Below are 20,946 nucleotides of genomic sequence, written 5' to 3'. Positions count from 1 at the left end.
TTGGAGAAAAAAAGCCTAAATATAGCTGCTGAAAGGAGCTGAAAAATATCAAAAAGGAGCTTTAAAATAGCTGCTTTTGTGTGTGTGTGTGTGTGTGTGTGTGTGTGTGTGTGTGTGTGTTTTGGGGTTTTTGTTTTTGTTTAATGAAGAGGATACTCCCTTATCCCCGAACCATCGCACAAAGTGAAAGCAAGAAAGGCTTATGCTATCTGAGGCCAGTCGTGGATGGGTCATGGGCTGATGACAGTCTCTAATGGAGAGGATTGATGGTTTGCACTGTACAAGTTATTGCTTGCTAACCCCTAGAATTAAGTTAATAAGGTTGTGAACTCAGCTAAACCACATCTGGATATGGTGTCTGTACTTTGTATGTCAGGTTCAGTGATTAAGTTGCCTCTAGCATTTCATAGAATTTGGATCGCCTTTCATTTTCAGTTGATCTGTTTCCCATCAGCTGCTACACAGTGATGGGTCTCAACATGAAACATGCAATGTGCAGTCTAATTAATGACTGCATGATAACCATGTATTTATTACCATTATTTGTAAGTAAAAGATTAATGAGTGAAATTCAGTAGTGATGCAGAGACACAGTGCCAGGCCTCTGTCCGAGTAAGATCTATGGCATATGCATCAAGCATCTATGCTTTTGGTCTGGAAATTCAGCTGTTAAAATACTCAGCTATCTGGTTTTTCCTAGCATGGTGATTATCCCCCATTGTGAATGATGACCATTACATATTTATAAACTTTCTCCAACTGAAAATATGGAAAAACGCTATGGAAAGGACTTCAGAATTCAGAAAAATACTGTTTAAATTAATTTAATTTGCATTTCATGCTGGATTTCTGAATTTCATACTAGATCTCTACATTTAAAATATTTTACTATTTTGTATTTTTACATGTATATGTTTTCACTGTCTGGGACATTGTCATATCTTTTTTGCTCCTGACTGCTGACAAAAAGAACTTAATCAAATATAATTTGTGTTAGTGAAAGGAAATGTCTACTTGTCCAACATATGCAAATGCAGCCTACTTTAACATAGATGTTCACTCAATTATAGCTCTTCAGCTGCCTGCCTATTCTAAAATATCATACATAGAAGAAGGCCTTTGTACTTGATAGAACAATGTTGGAGCAGACATTGTTCTATCTAAATGTGTGAGAAACTGAACTCTCCACTGCAGACCTCCTACACCAACTCCAGAGAGCCACACCTTCTTTCAGTCCCCCGGGACGTGCACAGGGGACTGACACATAGCTCCTGCAGTATATTCTGAATGAAAAATTGTACGGCTTTGGTAAATCAACAAGGAAATCAAGTCCCAATCCTGAAGAACCAGGATGAAGAGCATCCTCCCTGTAGCACTGTCCCAACTGAGCCAAAGGGCTTAGAGGGTTTGTGCTTCTCTGACTTGATCCCAGCACTGAGTGCTGCTTCAGCAACATCCTGCACACTGCCAGTGAAAACTTCTGTAATTCATTCCTGACCTACTGCTGCAGTTCATAACAAGATGCTGTTCTTTCTGTTTTACTAATCCAAATGTACTAGTTCATAAATTTTATCCACATTTATATTTTTTTAAAGCACTGCAAAAACAGAAAAAAAATCTTTTGTAACTTGTACTCCAGTGGCTCCCTTGCAAAATAACTACTTACAACCTATTGCTTTGTACTACACACACAAAATAATAACAGCTCATACATACATTTCATGAAATTCATCTACATTAAAAAAAAAAACTGTTCAGGGGGAAAAAATGTGATAATCATGTTAAAAAAAGGAAATTCTGTTTTCCATTACAGATCATATCATGACTGCTGCTATTGTTGAACTAAATCATGTATTAGAAAATACACTTAATTCACCTTCCCTTCCTACTCCAGCTGTCATGTGACTAGCAGTTTGGCCTGTTAAATTTTTTGTAGTATCTTAACCTATTATAGAAATCTCAGAAAGTTTATGTAGTGTATTTTGTCATTAGTTATAAATAGTACAAGACTTGTTACACCATCAAAGCTGAGGAATAAGCCAAAACACATATTAAGCTTCTTTGACTCTTTTATGAAGCTTCTTGTTTAACGTGAAAATCTCAAGGACATGCATCCCCAGGGGTGGTTGTCTTATGCTCCAGTAATGGAGATTAAATTTGTGGTAGCTAGCTAGCTAGCTCTTTTTCTAACAAGGAAACTAAAATTCATTAAAAACTAATTAGGAATGTATAGGAGGTTAATACTCCATGTTAAGCCTTATTAATGTGAGATAAGTAATTCATAAAGTATCAAAGGGCTGCAATGGACAGAATTAAGAAGAATTATACCACCAAAAACTACATTAAAGCAACATTAAGGGTCTTGTTTGAGCTTGAAAAACCCAGGAAATTCAGAGTTAAAGCTAAATCTCTGTTGCTAACTCACTTTTTTATGCCGGGGTAATGCACATGATGGTCCTCCATTAAGAAGACTCAGAGTACATCATTAGGCATTCTTTTTCTACAGCTGAAGCTTCAGTATTAATTAAAAGAGAAATGAATCTTAAAGAATATAGATTATTGACCAAATGGTTTCACGTTCTTAGGATGCTTAACATGCAAATCATTGGCTAGATCTGAGAAATGTTTCTTCAGATCATGCTGTTACAGCTGCTTTCCAAGGCACAGTGACTTGCAGTTTTAGCAGTCAAAAAAGCTATTAGGCTGTAATACTTGTTTCTGAAGCATAGTGTTTTGAATGTCACAAATTTCCAAATTAAAAAATTAGTTACTATAACTTGTTTTGACTTTTTTGTTGTTGTTGTAATAATAAGCTTCTTTCAGTCTGACTTTACAGAATAATTTAAAATGAACAATATTTCACAAAATCATAGAATGTTGTCTAGAAAATAATTTTCATTGTGGTGCTCCAACCTCTACCCATATCCAGCCCCATTCCAACGTCATTACTACATCTGCAATGAAGGCATGTATGCTAATGTCCCCCCACCCCGAGCACTTCTGTCCCCTTTTAAATCACAGTAAGTGCTGATAAAAATGTCAGCCACAGTCCCATCACACTAAAGCACTTAACTAGAAATTCTTGTACAAGCTTTCTTCAGCAGTGTAAGAATTACTGAAATGACATTTGGGTGAGGGATTAGAAACTGGCATTTGTGGCATCCCATGCTTAGTGAAACCTTGCAGAGTGGGAGGAGAGTGAAGAGGAACAGGGGAAAGAAACTATGTGTGTAGCAAACCCTTGCATATGGTCCTTTTAATTCCAGTAGCAAATCCTGAAAAAGGAGACAAATCTGAATGTTTTTTTGACCCCAGCAAAAGGACTGCTTGCTCCTGCATGTGGACAGAAATGCCAGGGAAAACTGGCCTTCTATAGCCTACTGCATGAGTAAATTTGAGGGGCTGTTTCTCCCAAGCACCTGCTTCCATTAAAAATGAAGTGCAGGCAATTGGTTTTTAATTGAAGTGAATTAGCATTTGTACGTTTCACTGCAAAAGTGAATTTTAAAGCTGATTTGAGTGATAAGAAAGTAAGATTTGACAACTTAAACACATAAGAAATACTAATACCTTACATTTTTAAGTGTTTTTTATCCCAGAGGAACTCTAAGTGCTTTATAAGCTATGTAGAGGAGTTACTTCATGCATCGCTGAAAAACACCCACCTCTCTTGTAGAGAACAGGACTGGCTTTACAGCTCACAGCTTTATGATGCAGTATTGCTAAACAGGCAGAGAAGGATTCTGTAATGGCTCGGAATTATTTCAGCTCTCCTCTATGTACTCAGACAGAAACATCTCTCATGTGTCTGCTTTTGAGCCCACCTCCAAAATAATAACGTTCAAGGCATTTTCTTGGACACCAGAAATGATGGCTGGACCACTAGAGGAGCATGTGCCTTAGGAGGGAAATTCAAAACTGTATTTCATTAAGACCCTAAGTGGAGGTATTCTCTTTTAGCAGAAAGCATACATGAAATTCTCTGAACTTGTTGGACCAGAGCTTCAGGTATAGGCGGTTTTGAGCTCCCTGAAAATTCCTTCACATCTAAAGATCCTTGAGGAAGTTGTGTAGCTATTTTGATAGCATATGAGACAGGTAAGGTGAGATGAGGGAGTTTCTTAGGGGGAGTTCTCCTATTCCAATTCCTTTTTTTTGTACTGTAAAGCATTTTAGCTATTTTACATTGCTTAACTTTACCTGTATATATTTCAGTATATTGACAATAAGCTATGTGAAAAAATAGAAAAGTTGTCTCAGACTTAAAAGTATGGAAATAAAAATTCCATCATTATTGGTTAAAATTAGCATATTTATAGCCATTCTAACATGAAAATATTATAAAATACTAAAGAAACAGGATTTCTTTTGCCAGTGAATAGAAAAACTTAATACAGTGAATCCAAACTGGACAAATGGATTTCTTTTTCAAAAGAATGTTGACAAATCATTAGAGAATTTGTCTCTCGATTATTGCAAAGATAACGACATACAATATCCTTTATCTTAGTAAAAAATACACACCACACCCTGCTACTTGCCCAATGTTGATCTGAATTTCTCTCAGTGTTTGATACAAATTCAGAAAGGATCCACAGGTTCATTTTGCACAACTTTTGCAGAGTAAAGGGAATAGTATTTACTTGTTGCTCCTCCACAGAATCTAATAATTAGCTGTTTAACTAGAGTATGCTTTGGAGGGGAAAAAACAAAACAAACAAACAAACAAAAAGTACAACATCATTCATCTTCATTTAATAATCCCTCAGGATATAAAAACCTACTTAATCAGATGGTGAGGTGATAAACTACAATCTCTATTCCAGGTATTTACTTAATTTCTAGACATAATTTGTCTCTCATGACCTTCAAAAACCACACAGACCTCTACTTTATTTTTTTATAGAGCATGATTGAATAATCTTTTAGGTGGCATTCCTCAATATTTTAATTTGAAGTAATTTTTTGTGGCATTTCTCTAAAACCTGTCTGATCTTTCAATATTTTTCAGCAGAACAAACCTCAGAGCAGCATACAGTATACCAGATATGAGCTTACCAACTATGCATACAGTAGTCTCTTCTCTCTGTTTATTGCCTTTGCTCTTTCAGCTTCAGTTTCACACAAAGTGATGCATTCTACACAAACAGATAAGCACATAAAACATGTGCAAACTGCTGTTGACAATAGCTGTGTTGCTCATCTTTTGGATACACAGCTATTGCAAACAAAGGCAAGGAGCACAAACAAGGGAGGAGCTTGATTAACAACCCACCTAAACCTTTAGGTTTTCCTGCAGAACTTGGCTGACAGTTTTTCAGTGTGTGATGGAGCTCTCAAGACAAAAAGAGAGTATATGCCCCTTTTCCTCAGCTACATGTATAGAGACTTGTCTTGAGGAATGGCTGAAGAACACAGCACTTTAAGAAACCTCTTGAAACCTATTAGGTTGGTATTCCTGGGATATCATAGGGTTGTCTGTGGGGTTTGGAAAGTCAGACCTGATTACAGAAAAAATCCTGCCAAAGAGGACTTCCAAAGATATTTTTCTTCAAGAAGCAACAAATGGTTAAACATCTCATCATACTGAACAGTTCATCATATGTATCCACTTAATATCAGAAGATTTGTAGGAAGAGGTGATCCTAAATTTGTAGCTTTGAGTACAAAAAGTATGTTTGAATTTTTATTCTATCCTAAGAGGAGTAGTTTATCCACATAAATCTTATCAACATATAGTTTAAATTACTTTTTTTTTTCTTTTTTTTGGAATATCCAAGTAAAAAAATCCAACTATAATTTGATTATATTATTTTCATTAATTTTTACTCAAAACAGTACAGAAGCTTGGCAAAAAGAGAGCACGACTGCCCCTAAGAGCTGTGGTCAACATAAGCTCTAGTTTCTGCTGTTTGTGCCACTTACAAGTAGACTTGTAAAATGTACTGTGCTACATCCACTGGGCACAGCAGTGCCCAGCTACCTGAGAAACACATTAAGCAAACTACATTTAAATTGTGCTTCAAGTCTAAAACAGGGGGCTAGTTTACAGAAACATGGAAGTCACAGAATCACAAAATATGCTGTGTTGGAAGGGACCCATTAGGCTCACTGAGTTCAACTCCTCTCCCTGCGTGAGATGCTTAAGGATTCAGATAAACATGTTTCTCAGGCATTTCTCAGCAACAAAGTAGAAATTCAGAATGTTCAAGGACATTTGTCAATCCTACTGTGTTTGATCTTCATTTTCAAGTGCCTCAATAACTTTGAAAACCAATTCCAGAATAAATAAAGCTATTGTGTTAATAAAATAGAAATTTAGGAAGATTTCTGCTCCAGACTGTACTAAGTACCCACCATACACATTCCAATCACTGAAATGAAAGATTTTTAGAGAGAGAATAATACGAGAAGACTATTTCAAATAAAATTTAATGTCTCCCTTGGCTCACAGAAAGCAGACAAATCAATACTTTTCTCAAATTTAAGTAAGATATATGCCTCAAATTAGGTTGAACAACTCACTGGGTCTTTGAAATTCTTTGAAGAGCATCATAAGATGGAATAAATACACTTTTAGGGAAAAAAAGCGTGACTTAAATTCTTCCTTTTTACTGTAGAAGTCTTTCCCAAAGTCACATTCTCAGAAAAAACTAAGCTGCCACAAGAGTTATTGGCTGGATGAAAACTTTGAAATTAATTTTCTGTCATGACATTCACACAAAGTATTGTGTGGGGGTGAGTGGTTCTTACTGCGAAGGGTGTTGGCAGAGCCTTGACTGTCTCATTTAAGTGCCTCTGCATCAAGGACTTTTGGTAACCCTGTCATCAAGTTGCTTTCTGTCTTATATGAAATATATCACCATTCAGTGCAACAACTCAAGTTCCAAGTCTAATGTGATTTCTTTGACATCTCTATAACTAAAATTCATTTGCTTGAAATTTGAACAACACTGCAGAATTACATGAGTGAATATCTCTAGAAATTTTTGTTGGGGGCTTTCTGGTATTCATTTAAAGCTGTAGTAAAGGTATTTTGTTGCAAGGATATACTTGGAAGTCAGGCATCTGCCTTTTGAATAGGAATCAGAGTACTGATTAAGGAGGACTTAAAGCAGAAGTTGAATACACTCAGCTTAAGGAGTTGACCTGTTACTCAAAATATTCCAAATAAAATTACCTGACATGAGGTAAGGCAGTCAAAACAGTGCATGTCTGCCAAAAGGGAAATTTATCTTTTTTCCTGGTCTTTTCTTCACTCCTGACATGCACTTTCCACCTGCTGTGTAGCTCTTCAGGCTCCCCTGAAGCTAATTTGGTTCACTATTCTGTAAGAAAACTAAACCAGCAAGAAAAGAAGGATAGCTTTCCTTTAATTCAGTGAGTTGAAGTAGCAAACAATGGACTTTAGTGAAAACCAAGGCCATTGTGAGGGAGGAGGTCTGGCAGCATGACCAGGAGCAGAGCAGGAGGAGTAGGAAGACAAGCTGGTGTGTGTTGGGAATAGCCAAAGTGAGTCAGAGAGACACAATGCTGTCTTTCACAGCTGGAGTTTCCCTGTCAGGGCTGCATCGACTTGTTTTTGTCAAAACCTGTCCAGGGCTTAGTTACTATATCAGTTTTATTCTTCTCTTGAAATACAGCCGAGGAAGAGAATAGAGCAGCTGTAGTCTTGATGTAGTCGGGTAAGTCAACTCTTTAACCAGACGCAGGAATACCTACTTGCACAACCTTGACTGGTTTTATGGAATACATGGATTTCCAGGTTGCAGTACTTCCAGAAAGCAATATAGTTTTAACTTGTAAAAAATAGTGGCTAATGTCACATGCCAAAGGATTTCAGATTCCTAGGAAATTTATGCTTTTTTTTCTTCCTCTTAAATAATTTTCATAAGCATTCTGCCTAAATTTAAATTTAGCTGCATCCGCTGTTTAGGTCTTGTCCTTTGCTCTGTTTACAGCTCCCCTGAATTATAGTGTAACAAAATGTAAATCATACTGCAGAGGCCATTGCAAGATGACAGAACAGCTCCCAATGTTTAGAAGGCATCCCTCTAGGCTAGAACATGGAATCTCATGTTAGCAACTGACTGAGCAGTTCCTGCACCCTATCTGTTAAATAGCTGCTGGGGGACCGAGTCACTGGTCACCTGGGAGTTTCCTGTGTGAGCAAGATTGCCTTTAATTCTGAAATACTCGATCACATCTCTGGGTACAGGGACCTACAGTTTTAGGTGTATAAAGCTAGCCTAGTATCTCCCACTTTTTAAACCCTCTCTCCTTTGAATTGCAGTGAAGTTCGGAGTTTTTTGAGTAATGCTTTATCATTAAGGGGGGCATCTTAGGTATGGTGCAGAGCTTCTGAAATCATAATTGCTTTTGCTTGAGAAAAAAGCAGAAGAGGACACAGCAGCAGAAAACTGAACATGCCTCAGCGTAGTGCCTAGAGCAGCCCAGGAGGCACTCAGACACCCCTTTGGAGGATCAGCACAGCCCTCCAGAGTGCTCTAGCTCAGTCTTTTCCCTGCAAGATGAGATAAAAAGATAATTTTCTCCCTCTACACTGAGGGGGGGGAAAAAAAAAAAAAGTTACCTCGTATCTTTGTAGACACTTGCTGCACCAGATCTCTTAACTTGAGACATAAGGGCAAATTACTGTTCTTTTATAATGATCCAATCTCCTTCAGCACGACTCCCCAATCAGCTTTCATCAAATGATAACAGGCACCTGACTGATGCCTGTTACCAGGCAACCCCTGTGCTCATAAACCAGCTCTCCGTGGCTGAGGCTTCTTCGTTATCCAAGGTGGTTATATTTCAATGGCCTAACACATAAGTAAATGCCTTCTCTTTGTTAGCCCTGTATGAGACTGTGTATTAATTTTAGTCCAAACTGGAGAGCAGGCAACATGAGGAGGGACTGATTTAGCAGTCCAGGCAGAAACTGCTGTTTGCAACAGGGTGTTGTCCGTAGGCTGCTCTTCACCATGGCCAAGGTAACAGTGAGTGGAACTAATGTGATTGTACAATCTAGTTTTGGTGCCAGTTCTGTTTCAAAAGCAAGCCTCAATTAAACTTACATGCGGTTAAAGAGCTGAGCATATGTTTATGCAGCTGACCTCCACATCTGTCACCTTTGGTACCTGGAACCACTCTTTGCCTGAGGTACTTTTCTCAAAGACAATTATCGTATTTCGAGGACTCCAGGGATAGCCAATATTATTTATATTCGATTAGGGAGTAATTTGAATTAAGTATAATTGATGCAAAAAAGCCACAGAAAACCTGATTAAAAAATCACTAATAATCCATGTGACTCATGTTTCTACAGGCATTGTGTTTTGTTTAGCTTGATATCAAGGAAACTACATGGCAGGCTGGAAGACCATTTTTGGGTCACTAGCTGTCTGATATTTATAAATGCATGAACTTTGCACAGGACTATGTTGCCTCAGCCTGATCATCTCCATATCCATTCACCCTCTCAACTGAAAGAAGCTAACAAGTACCACTTGCAAGGGATTTGCATGTGATTTGTGAAAACCTGCTTCCTAGGGCCTGAGACCACAATCAAAGTTCACAACTGAATTGCCTTCTAATAAGCAACAGCTTTTGATTATTACTCATGAAACCATCAGTCCAGTCAAATCTGAGAAATCTGAGTGAAGCATTAGTTTCAAGTTTTTTTCAGACACAAAATTAGGCAAACTAATATAATTAAAGTAAAAAAGCTCGTATTTCAGAAAAGAATACCTGAAGAATCAAAATGAAGTCTAATAAGGGAGTTCTGATGTAATCAAAGCCAAAGGGGAGGAGTGAGCAAGTTTCAATTCTTCCTTTCAGCTCTGCCAGCTTAACAAAGACCACTTTATCCTTGATTGTGGGGACGGGGCTGAGCTTTAGTTGCTGATTTTTTCAGCTAAGTCTGAAACTTGTGCCAGCAAATGCTTCTTTTTTACAAGTGGTTCCCTGTATTATATATGCATATTTGGAAGACTGCCAAAGCATTAGATATCTGTGAACAGATAATAAAGAAAATGTCTGTATGCACTACCAACCATAGATCTCTGTCCTTTCTTTAACTTTTGCATTGTTCTTAGGGAAGGGTAGAAGAGTAAACGGAATTGTTCCCACTGCCAGTTAGCCACTTTATCAGCAAGTGATTTTCTTGTTAAGACAAACTTGTGCTCTCTTGTTTGCAGGCAGCTAAACAGCTAAACCTCAGACATGTAGGATGGTGCAAAAACTGATGGGATGAGAGGGAGAAAGGGAAAGATGGTGAATTTGGATCACCATCCAAATGGTGTTCATTATATAAAACAAGGATGAAAAGGAAGCTGAAAAATGCAGCTTCAGTTTTAGCAGACTCACTCGTTTGTCTTTAAGAAGGGAGAGAACTTCAGGCTTTTTCTTCTCCTTTCTCAGTAATTTTTATGCACATACAAACAGTTCTTGTGAAAATGCCTAAGTGCACTATATTCCCACAGGTATCACTGGATCTGTTACATCTTCAGATTGATGAATAAAGTGATAAATAAATCACTCCACAGAGATAAGGCAGTTTCTTCTTAGCAAGACAAAAAATATTAAACTGAAAAGTAAATAAGGAAAGCAACATATTGTAGAATCATAGAATAGTTTGGGTTGGAAGGGGCCTTTAAAGGTCAGCTAGTCCAACCCCCCTGCCACGAGCAGGACTGCCATCAATTCAGTCAGGTTGCTCAGAGCCCTGTCCAGCCTGACCTTGAATATTTCTGGGGATGGAGCATAAGCCACCGGATACCCGGTCTGGGAAACCTGTTCCATATTTCATCATCCTCATTGTGAAACATTTCTTCATATATCTAATTTAAATTGACTCTATTTTAGTTTAAAACCATTACCCCTTGTCCTACTGCATACAGGCCCTGCTGAAAAGTTTATCCCCATTTGTCTTATAGGCCTCCTTTAAGTACTGAAAGGCTGCATGATAGAAATAATATTGGTATGTTATTTTTTCCTGTTTATTATTTTGGTCAAAATGGAACTTTGATTTCTAGTGCATGTGTATTTTTTAGGAAAAAGTTTTAAATGCTTGGCATTACTATAGTCTTTTGCACTCTGTGTTGGAGTATAAATAGTCAAATAAGATATCCTGACAAAGTTATTACTTATTTATTTTATCCTGTATTTTTTATTTAATTTGTCATCATATTGATACAGCTACAAACACAATGAAGCATAACAAAAATATGTGAAACAAAAACTGTTCTTGAATTTAGTGACTCAGTGCCATTAATTTTGACAATAATATTGTACTGTTTTGACTTGTTTTCACAATTGCTTACATGTTTCTAAATCTTTAATTCAAATTTTTCTAAAGGATAGATTTAACACGTGAAAAAAATTACCGCAGGTAAACGTCCCACAAGGATTTTGTATGATTATATAACTTTAGATGAGGAAGGAAGGGATTGGAAGATATGATCAGAATCCTGTGTTGTTAGACAATTAGATTGTATTTGTCATTTCTTTCTGTTACTTCATCTTTTTTTTAAATTAACATTGTGATTCTAAGAATGAGTTGGTACCTCTATTTACCTACCTATACATTTTTTTATCTTGAAAATTACATCACTATGCTATAGTGAAATGCTATAGTGAAACTCTAGAAGCTGAAGGAGTATATGCTTTTAAAATACTTTAAAAAGATATATAGATTAAGTATGAAATAACAATTAAAGCAAAATAGCTCCCTCAGGCTCTGTTGTGTGGAATGATTCAAAATAGAATTGTTGAGCACATCGGTTGCTGTCTCTCTCACCAGCCATCAGCCCTCTGAGATAACAAGGTGTAACTTCTGATTAAGTAAAATATGGAAAGTGACTATCCCTAGGTAGAATACTTGATTTTTTAAAAGTCTACTTATTTCTATATTGCACAACACACAAAAAAAAAGAGAGAAGTCTTGTAAGTCCCAAATCTGTATGACTGATAACTGAGACAATTCCTCAGCGAGATAAAATCAAAAATAAAAAAAAAAAATTCAAAGTGGCACCCACAGTTATCAAGTATCCATCTTATAATGAGGAAGGTCACTTCAAAAACAGAGAGCAATTTTCCCAAGTTTCAGTGCTCTGTTACAACTGGGAAGAAACCAGCAGTAAAAGAGTAAACCATACCTCTAGCAAAAAGAAGGGAAAGCTAAAATGTCAGGACTGCATTATCAGGAGGAAAACAGCTGTTACCTAAAAGTGTTTTGTCTGCTTGTCTATTCCCTTGGAAATTTTGTATCTCTTCTTCCTTTGTCCACCATGTGTAAGATATCACAGAAGGAAAACAGACACTGTAGATCTTTTCATTCAGAGTCATAGCAGGCAAAGGTAAGGTTTTTCTTCTGATAATATAAAGCAAATACAGTGCATATAAATGGACATGCAGAAAAAGATATGCTTCCTTTTAGCCTGAAAATGTTGCAGGTAGGACATCTGTCAACTATAGGAAACATCCACATGGCACATTTTAAGTGCCTTCACAAGCAGATTCACAGATTTCTAAAATGCTTAATTATGTCTGTTTTTTAAGATGGCATCCTTGGGTGCCTTCCTCCCCTTTATCTATCATGGCATCAATCCTTGATTGCTGCCCATGTTTTCTTCTAATACATGACAAAAGAGAAGTATGTAATATATGAAACTATAAATTGCAGCTTGTTCCCCTGATGTCCCTGTTTTGGCTAGGACAGCATTAATATTCTGCCTGGTAGCTGGTGCAGCACTGTGGTTTGGATTCAGTGACAATAATGTTGATAACACACTGATGCTTCAGTTGTTGCTAAGTCGTGCTTACTCTAAGTCAAGGAGTTTTCCATTTCCCGTGCTCTGCCAGCGAGGCAGCGTTTAAGAGGCTGGGAGGGAGACTAGACAGCTGACCACGCTAGGTAAAGGGATATTGCACAGCTTAGAATGCCATGCCCAGTATATAAACTGGGGAAGGGCTAGCCAGCAGGCACCAGCCACTGCTTGGGGACAGGCTGGGCATCAGTCAAAGGGTGATGAGCAGTTGTTTTGTGCATCACTTGTCCTTCTTGGGTTTTACTTCTCTCTTTCTCTTTATTGTTCCCCTTTTCATTATTACTATACTACTACTACTATTATTATTATTATTCTTGGTTTTATTGTCGTTATTATATTTTATTTCAATTATTAAACTGTTCGTATGTCCAACCACATATCTGGGGGATTTTTTCAGTTTTTCTCCCCATCCCACTGGTGAGGGCAGGGGGTGAGCAAGCAGCTTCATGAGACTTAGTTGCCAGCTGGAGTTAAACCATGACACTTAATTATAAAAGAATACAAAAGCAAAAACTATGTGTTTGAAAGTAGAAGATTCTAGTGCATATATGTACACATGCTTTCTATATTTTAACAGCATATTTATGAGTTATCCTGAATATTCATTCTCCAGAAGTCAAAAATCCCTTTAGATCTAGACCAAAAGGGTGCTGCAAACTGCTAACTGACTAAGAATCAGGAAAAATGAGTTTCTGAACTGTTTTGCTCTTGTCAAATACATGGGAAATAATTGATTTTATAGTTTTCATTCATCCTTTTTTCTCCCTGAAATGCAGGTGTTTTCTATCACTAAAACCTACAGATAAAATTACTTTCAATTTGTTTCAGAACTACCAGCATATAAGAAATGACTAATGTTCTATTCTTCAAGAGCAGCACAATAGCTCTTGCTTCATACAAGATTTTAAAAATGTGAAAATGGGAACACACAAATTGCTTACATCTAGACAGAAGGCTGGAAATCAAACCCTTAAGCTCTTGTAAAATTGGAAGATTGTACTCATTAGGTTCTTGAATTTTGAACTGATTGAAATATTCAGTGGTATGAGAAACCAGTTGGTTTCTGATTGCAGGAATTTTGTCTACAACTGGAGAAAATCTTAAATTAGAGATATATATCACATGCATCGAATTGCATCTGCATCAAGCTTCCATTATGCAGCCTAACTGGCCTCTTTCAGGACTTCTAGAAGTATTTATTTTGATACAGTTTCTTGGACAGATTGATTGGAATCAAGAGTACCACCACAAACTGCCAATTTCTAATATACTTCCTAGGAGTGTGCAACATTTCTGTATCTGAGCAATTAGGGACTCTATTCACAATGATTGGACTTTTCAATCAGTCAGAGGAACTTCATAATACTGCTGGATTTGAATCTTATGGAGATATTCTCAACTGTAAACCACTAGAGATATCTAAATTTAGCCTGATGAATTCCATCCCAAGAGAATCAGTGCTATTACATAAACCCACAGGTTTATTTCAGAGTGAATAGGAGAGGTAGGAACCTTAGGCCTTCAGTCAGAAATTCCATTCAATTTTCATATGAATTTATTTATTTTGCTGAGTGTTTGGTGCTAGAGATTTTGGAATTGATTTATGTTACTTTTAATGGAAGCCCTTGACACCTGCTTGGGATTATATGTCATTTAATGCCAGTTCCACATTGCAGCATAGTGAAAAATGATAACAGGTAACACATACAAATTTCTTGAAGATGTAGCTGACACCTTTAAGTTTGCACATTATCATTTAGTTCCTGAAGGGTGAAAGAAGATAGAACTTGCATTTAACGTTCTGTCTAAAGTATATTCCTACCATGTCATGTATTTGGACATTTAGCTCAATAACTCTTAGAAAGGTTGCAATTCACAACTGAATCCCAGTATCAGTTTTTGAAGACTGAATGGAGGCTATCACAAGGTCTTAGCTTGCTCTACTGGTTATCTTGCAATTCAAAAATAGCCATGCGCAAAGTGAAATAGCTACCTTCATGTAGCAATAATGTAGGTCTTGATGTGATCATCTCTAATGTGTTTCATTATCTCACTATCATCTTCATTGAACACTGTATCTTTCCCTTATTTTTTCCTTTTTTCCCCTCAGTGCAAACAATATATGTTGCTATGCAAAAATTTTGTGCTTTTCATCTTTCTCCCCTCTGCTCATCCTCTTGTTTTGAATAGTATAGTTTTGAAGATTTAATTTTGAGTGGAAATATTTGAATTCTGAAGCTTTACATTGCTTTATCTTTGTGACTAGTTCTTATTTGGTCTATAATCTTTGTTGTTTATCAGTACAATTTCTCAGAAAGATAAGTAAATGTTAACAGCTTTCAGCAGTGGCATTTTGATGGTAGAACCTCAGTGAAAAAAATTACATTTATCCTAATTAAAAAAAAAAAGTGCTTTCTGTTCTTTCTGTTATTAAAAATATTATGGTTGAAACCCCAAAGTTGTACTCTTCACTGCACTAGTTAAGAGAAGGATCTAGTTTAGTTCAGATCCATGGACATAGAGACTCTCAGAAAACACTGTAGCTAAATTTCAGCCCCGCTCCACCTTCATGCAGTATTGCTCTTTAATTCAGTAAATAGCTTTCTGTTGCTGTCTTCTTATTCAAACACAAAAATCTATGTCTGCATATTACCTAGGATTAGAAAACTGTCCTCTCAATGCTAATACAAGCAAGTGCAGTCTCTTTACAGGTACCTTACAGTTTCAGGAGGAATTTGGTCTGTCCTTACAGTAGTGATGTCTCACTTCATTTTTTAAGTAAAAAGCACAAAAATAATTTTATAATGCAGTTGTTTGTGTCAGGTAATAGCTACAGTTTTAATTACATGTATGCCACTGCACTCTTCATTTAATCCAAAAATTCTTTAGTGTCATTTACAACTAACTTCCATTGAATTATGATTTTACTTCTTCTGACAAGAATTGCATTCTTCATGCAGATCCCTGTTCTTATTTTCGAGCATGAGAGCATCGTTGGTCACATCTCCAGTCTGGAGATAGAAATATATCCTGCATTTATTCCTTTGCACACTGTAGAAAAAAGACAAAAGCAAATAGTCCCTGACAGCTGTAGATTCAGGAGAGATTTTTGTAAAGTTACATATTTATAATGGTGTGTCAGCTGGCCAGAGGGTCTCTTAGTCGTGTTCATTTTTGTGGTCTGATCCTGCTGTCGTGAAAAAGTACAGAAAAGTTCGTATTGATTGAGAAGGAGTTAACTTGCTGCCATAATGACACTGCTGACTAAATGGCTGTGGTTAAATTATCAGGAGTAATTGGAAAGAATGAAGGAGGAAAAAAACCACGGATAAACATGATCCAATGAGGCAATGAGAGCTCCCCTACAAAGTGCATATGCCATTTGTAAAAGTTATGCTCAGTGCCAGAGCTCTCAGAGGTACATTGATTTCCTCGTGAATTTCAATAGTTTCTAATCACAAAGAAATTACTCAGCTTGCCTCTGTGACTAACATAAATATGTTGGAATGAGATTAAAGCACTATATACACTGATAAAATTCAGTCAAATTTTTAAATTGCCCTTGGGCCAATAAACTAATAAGATATAGTGACCCACTTAAGCAGCTTGTATGAGAAAAAATCCTGCATAAAGTCAGCAAAACCCCCTTCCTTTGCTGAGATGGTAGTTGTAGTGTGCTAAGCCTGCTTTTTTTCAGCAACACTGTCTTCTTTAAATGCATGGTTTGGCAGTGTATTGCACAGAAGCTATGGAGTTAAACCACCTAATTTACCAGCTGTGAAAATGTTTCACTGAAAGATTTGACTGTATTTGGACAGTTTATATTTAAGTGCTGAACAAATGATGTATTTCTGTTTTTAACGTATGATTGCACATGTGCCTCAATATACTTCAAAATACAAGAAAAAGAGATTAGGAGCTTTCTGTATTTAGGATAAATGAAATATATGATTAGTGCAAATATCAAAGACAAATGAATTTTCATGTAAAATTCAGTGTTTTCCAATACTTACAACTTTGTGGTATCAGGGAAATTACAGCCATGGAACTGTTATGCCTATCATTAATACATACTGCAAAAAATCTATGATGAGCTGGATTTATGGCCAGAATATGGGTATAGCTGTGAAAATAATCAGTGTTACAGTGTGATAGTTTGAGACAAAATGAAAAAAAAAAAAGGTGTTGCATAGGTAAAAAGCCCCAAAACATGACTCTCAGATGAAATAAACCTTACTTCTTCCCTTCTATAGCCAAAGCTTAAGGAAGACTGGGATTTATTGCCAAAGTAATTTTTTTCTGAATGCCGATGCAGCCAAATGCTGTAGCACAGGACTAAAAACAGATGTTAAGTCCATTTAAGGGTATGCAGCAAATGTGATTGCTGAAGGCCTGAACTTTGCATAGATTTCATAGACATAATAGGTAGAAGCCCAAAGAGCACATGCCAGCTAGTTAGGAGTTGCAGTACCTATTAATGAGACCTCAGTCTTTACACTGGTCACATGAGTGACAATGGAGTGACAGATGAGCACTGTGGGTTGTATCTGTGGGACAGATCAAATGGTCCCTCAGTGAATTTACGAGGGTGACAATTATCTAGGATCTTGCCTTTTGAGGAGCATTTGGAAGAGGGGAGATCTCCATAAGTGATTTAGGTGCCTAAAGTAAGCACCATAGTATCTCAGCTTGCCAGTAAGAAAGAATCTCACCTCTGTATTCATACAGTAAAAATCATCTGGAAAGAAGTGCCCACAAAGGCCTTCTAATGCAGGAGTGCTTTCCAAAGGCTAAGTTACAAGCTGAGATGACCCAAGAACTGCACAAGGATTTTAAAGATATGTGAAATATATGCAACTTTGTTAAAGTTAATTAAAGTAGTAATACATGAGATAAGCTGCTGATGTTTATAGAACAGACATAACCTCTCAAAAATTATATCTTGTTCTGCAGCATACGATTTGGCAGCACCTTCTATAAAAAGTGTTTTAAGGGTTATATCTTTTACTTGGCACATAGAGAATGGAGCACGAAAATTCCATTAACAGTAATAGAAGCTGTGTGTCTAATTTCTCATTAACAGTTGTGGTTAGTGTACACTCTTTAGTGCTAAGGCATGGGTTTAGTGTAGCGTCCTCTTTCTTTAATTACAAAATGCTCTCCAAACCGATAAAACCTTTACATCCATTAAGTCCTGTACTTTGAAAAATAATTCACCCATAGATTATGTAATTTGGAATTTTTTTCCTTGACTGGCATTAAATTATAGCTTTGGGTACCACAAACGGATAATGTAAAGACTGATTTAGAAGGTGGCTACGTACCAAAGCTTTGGTTACCTTTCTTGCACCTTAAGTACAAATTAATTTGTTATAATCTGTTTTCTTCTAAAATTTTTCTAAACTTTTTTTTATCATTTGAAATTCTGTTTCATATGACACGAAGACTAACATCTTTGAAGTGCAATTGTAAACCTCGGTGCGCACAGAGAGGTATACATGCATGATATCTATATCCCTTTGCTTTCAGCTGTGTGTTTGGAAAATGCTTATCCTACCTGGAAGAGGAAGGAGTACTTACAGATCTAATACAGTCTCACTTAGCCACCTATTATTTATGAGACCACTTTAGGCAAGTGTTTTCAGACATGCCTACCTAGAGCTAGTTATATTTTTGTATGTAGGCAATTTTACAGCAACCTTGCTTAGATGAGTGACTGCAGTCTTCATTGCATGTATTGCTTTAGCTGCAGGGGAAAGTAATAATTGTTTTGTCAAAGAACTTCACTCATGGACCTTAGCCTTCTGTGTTCCATAGAGCAATTTATATGTTTAAATATGCCTGAAAACTTTACTTTGCTTGTTAAATGAATTCCACAGATTGTTACAAGCATTTGAAATTGTAACTCCTATTTCATAATACTGACCTACCTTTTTACAGCTTACAATTTTAATATAGATGTGTGAAATAGTGATGATTATGAAATGGAGAACATCCAACTGGAAGTTAACCAGTCGATAAAATTATAAATGATGGTACTGAGCTTTCCTAAGAGAAAGGGTACATAACACTGAATGCCTTATTTTTATAACATCCCCCAATGTCTTTTCAGATAAAAGGCTGAGAAAAGAATTAATGTGACAAAAGACTATGTTTTGCAGCCCATAAAGCAACAAAGCATTTCTTCATGGGTCAACCTTAGCCTATATTGTAGATAAAATTGCACTGACCTTTTATCTGTATTGACAAAGATTTCATTCAACAGAACTGATTTCTGACTTTTATACTTGAAAAAGTCGTATACTTTGACACCTTGGCAATCAGACCTTTTCAGCCCAGACAAAATACACAGGCAACTGGGGGAAGATGTTAGAAGCTCTCTTTGAAGATCAACAAAGAAAGGCACTTTAGAGAATACTGACAGACTTCTAAGATTTTTATACTGCTGTGGTTTTATTCCAATTGTTCTTCTCAACACTTTTTTTTTGTTTTTCCAAATGGGCATAAATATAATAGGTTTATCAAGGTTTATGTACAACTTTGAAATGTGAAGTTGATCTGATTTTCTTTTTTAAGGTCTGTATGGAAATGGATAAACATTAGTGTCTCTTATTCCTTAGATTTCTTTCTCAGGTTTTCAGATATTCTAAATGTATCAAAAGTATAATTAAATTGTGAACCAGAGAAGATGAGATACTATCATCCATCAACTTGTCAGTGGATACCAAGTGGAAGCATAATCTATTTTATGTGCTGCTAGCTTGTCTGTTGTCAGTCCAGTGCCTACATACCCTGTATTAAGGAGCCAGACAAAGCCCTTGCTTTTATGATAGCACAAAACCTGTATTTACACTTTCTATATACATTAAAAATATATTTTAATAGTATGTGGATTGTTCGGCTTCCAAACAGTGTTTAGTACATGTCATCGTATGTACTGGATTAATATACAGGAAGCTCTATTTCTATTTCTGCCTTCATCTCTGATTCACATGGGTACTTTAGATATAGAACGGGACTACTGAATATTTCAGCTTCCCATCTTTAAAAAATGAGAATAATTTTGGAAAACATTTGCTACAGTAATTTAGTGTCTATGGATTGGATCTGCCATAGAAGTGTTAGATACTAAGCATGGTTTCACCTCATGAAAACAAGACTGGAACAAACACTTAGTAAGAATATTGTTTTAAGTAAAGTGCTTCAAATGAGACTTCAGAAATGTAGAAAAGTTTTTGGTCACATGGGTAGAGGTTTTTTCCTTACTCTTTCCTATCTTACTTGGTCAAGCAGTAATTGTTACGGAGTTTCTGGAAGTCTGGCAGTAAAATCCAGCCTGTTCTCCTGATTCCCTTGTTTGAAATTTTGACAGAGTCATTTGGAGAATTTTTTTTTTATTATTATATTATTATTAATTATCTCAAATGACTGTCATAATTCTGTAATTTTTCTGGGCTTACATAATTTAATACTTCTGTCCATAATTACTGGTTGATGAAGAATACTCTAGGATGAAACTTAACTTGACATATTCAATGGTAAATTGTGTTAAAAAACGTTTTATTAAGCTAGGAATTTAAAAAAGTCAGATCCTCAGCATAAGAATATTATGTAAATCAGGTCAATTCTTTCCAAGCAGTGAAAACTAATGTCAGAAAATACATATTTTAGCATAAATTATTTAGTGAAAAGTTCAGTTCTTTTATAGTAGTGTGCCTGAAGCATTCGAATATGGGCATTTTGTCTGGTCATCATTAACACATGCCATAGGAGATTTCACTTCCTTCCAGACATTAGTTTCAAGACTTTTGCCATTCAACATGGGTTTTTTTAGTAACACAACTTTTCTTCCATTATTCTCTGTCAATATTCATGTATAGTCTTCTTGCAACTTATATCAACCAAGTGCATTGTCAATTACATTTTAAAGTGTTTGTAAATTGTTCAGAAATTTTAAAGTCTGTTGTAAAACCACCGTAAGTCTTTCTGGGAGAAAAGAAGGAGAAAAATGAAGGAAAGGATCACTGAAGGATTGCAGAGAAAATGTCTGTCCTTTCTATTGTTTCCAACAGGAAACAGTCTTATCCATATTCCAACTTCTTTCTTTCTTAAA

General features: G+C 36.3%; 1 protein-coding gene across 1 annotated transcript in view; it reads left to right on the top strand.

The window, feature by feature from the left end:
* ADGRB3 (adhesion G protein-coupled receptor B3) overlaps nt 1-20,946 on the top strand; it is a 449,879-nt gene that overhangs the window by 87,645 nt on the left and 341,288 nt on the right. The window lies entirely within an intron of this gene.

The sequence above is a fragment of the Corvus brachyrhynchos genome, unplaced genomic scaffold (assembly GCF_000691975.1).
Source record: "Corvus brachyrhynchos isolate BGI_N302 unplaced genomic scaffold, ASM69197v1 scaffold136, whole genome shotgun sequence".
Classification (NCBI taxonomy): domain Eukaryota; kingdom Metazoa; phylum Chordata; class Aves; order Passeriformes; family Corvidae; genus Corvus; species Corvus brachyrhynchos.
Note: the sequence above shows the minus strand (reverse complement) of the source record. Positions and strands in the feature narration are given on the sequence as shown.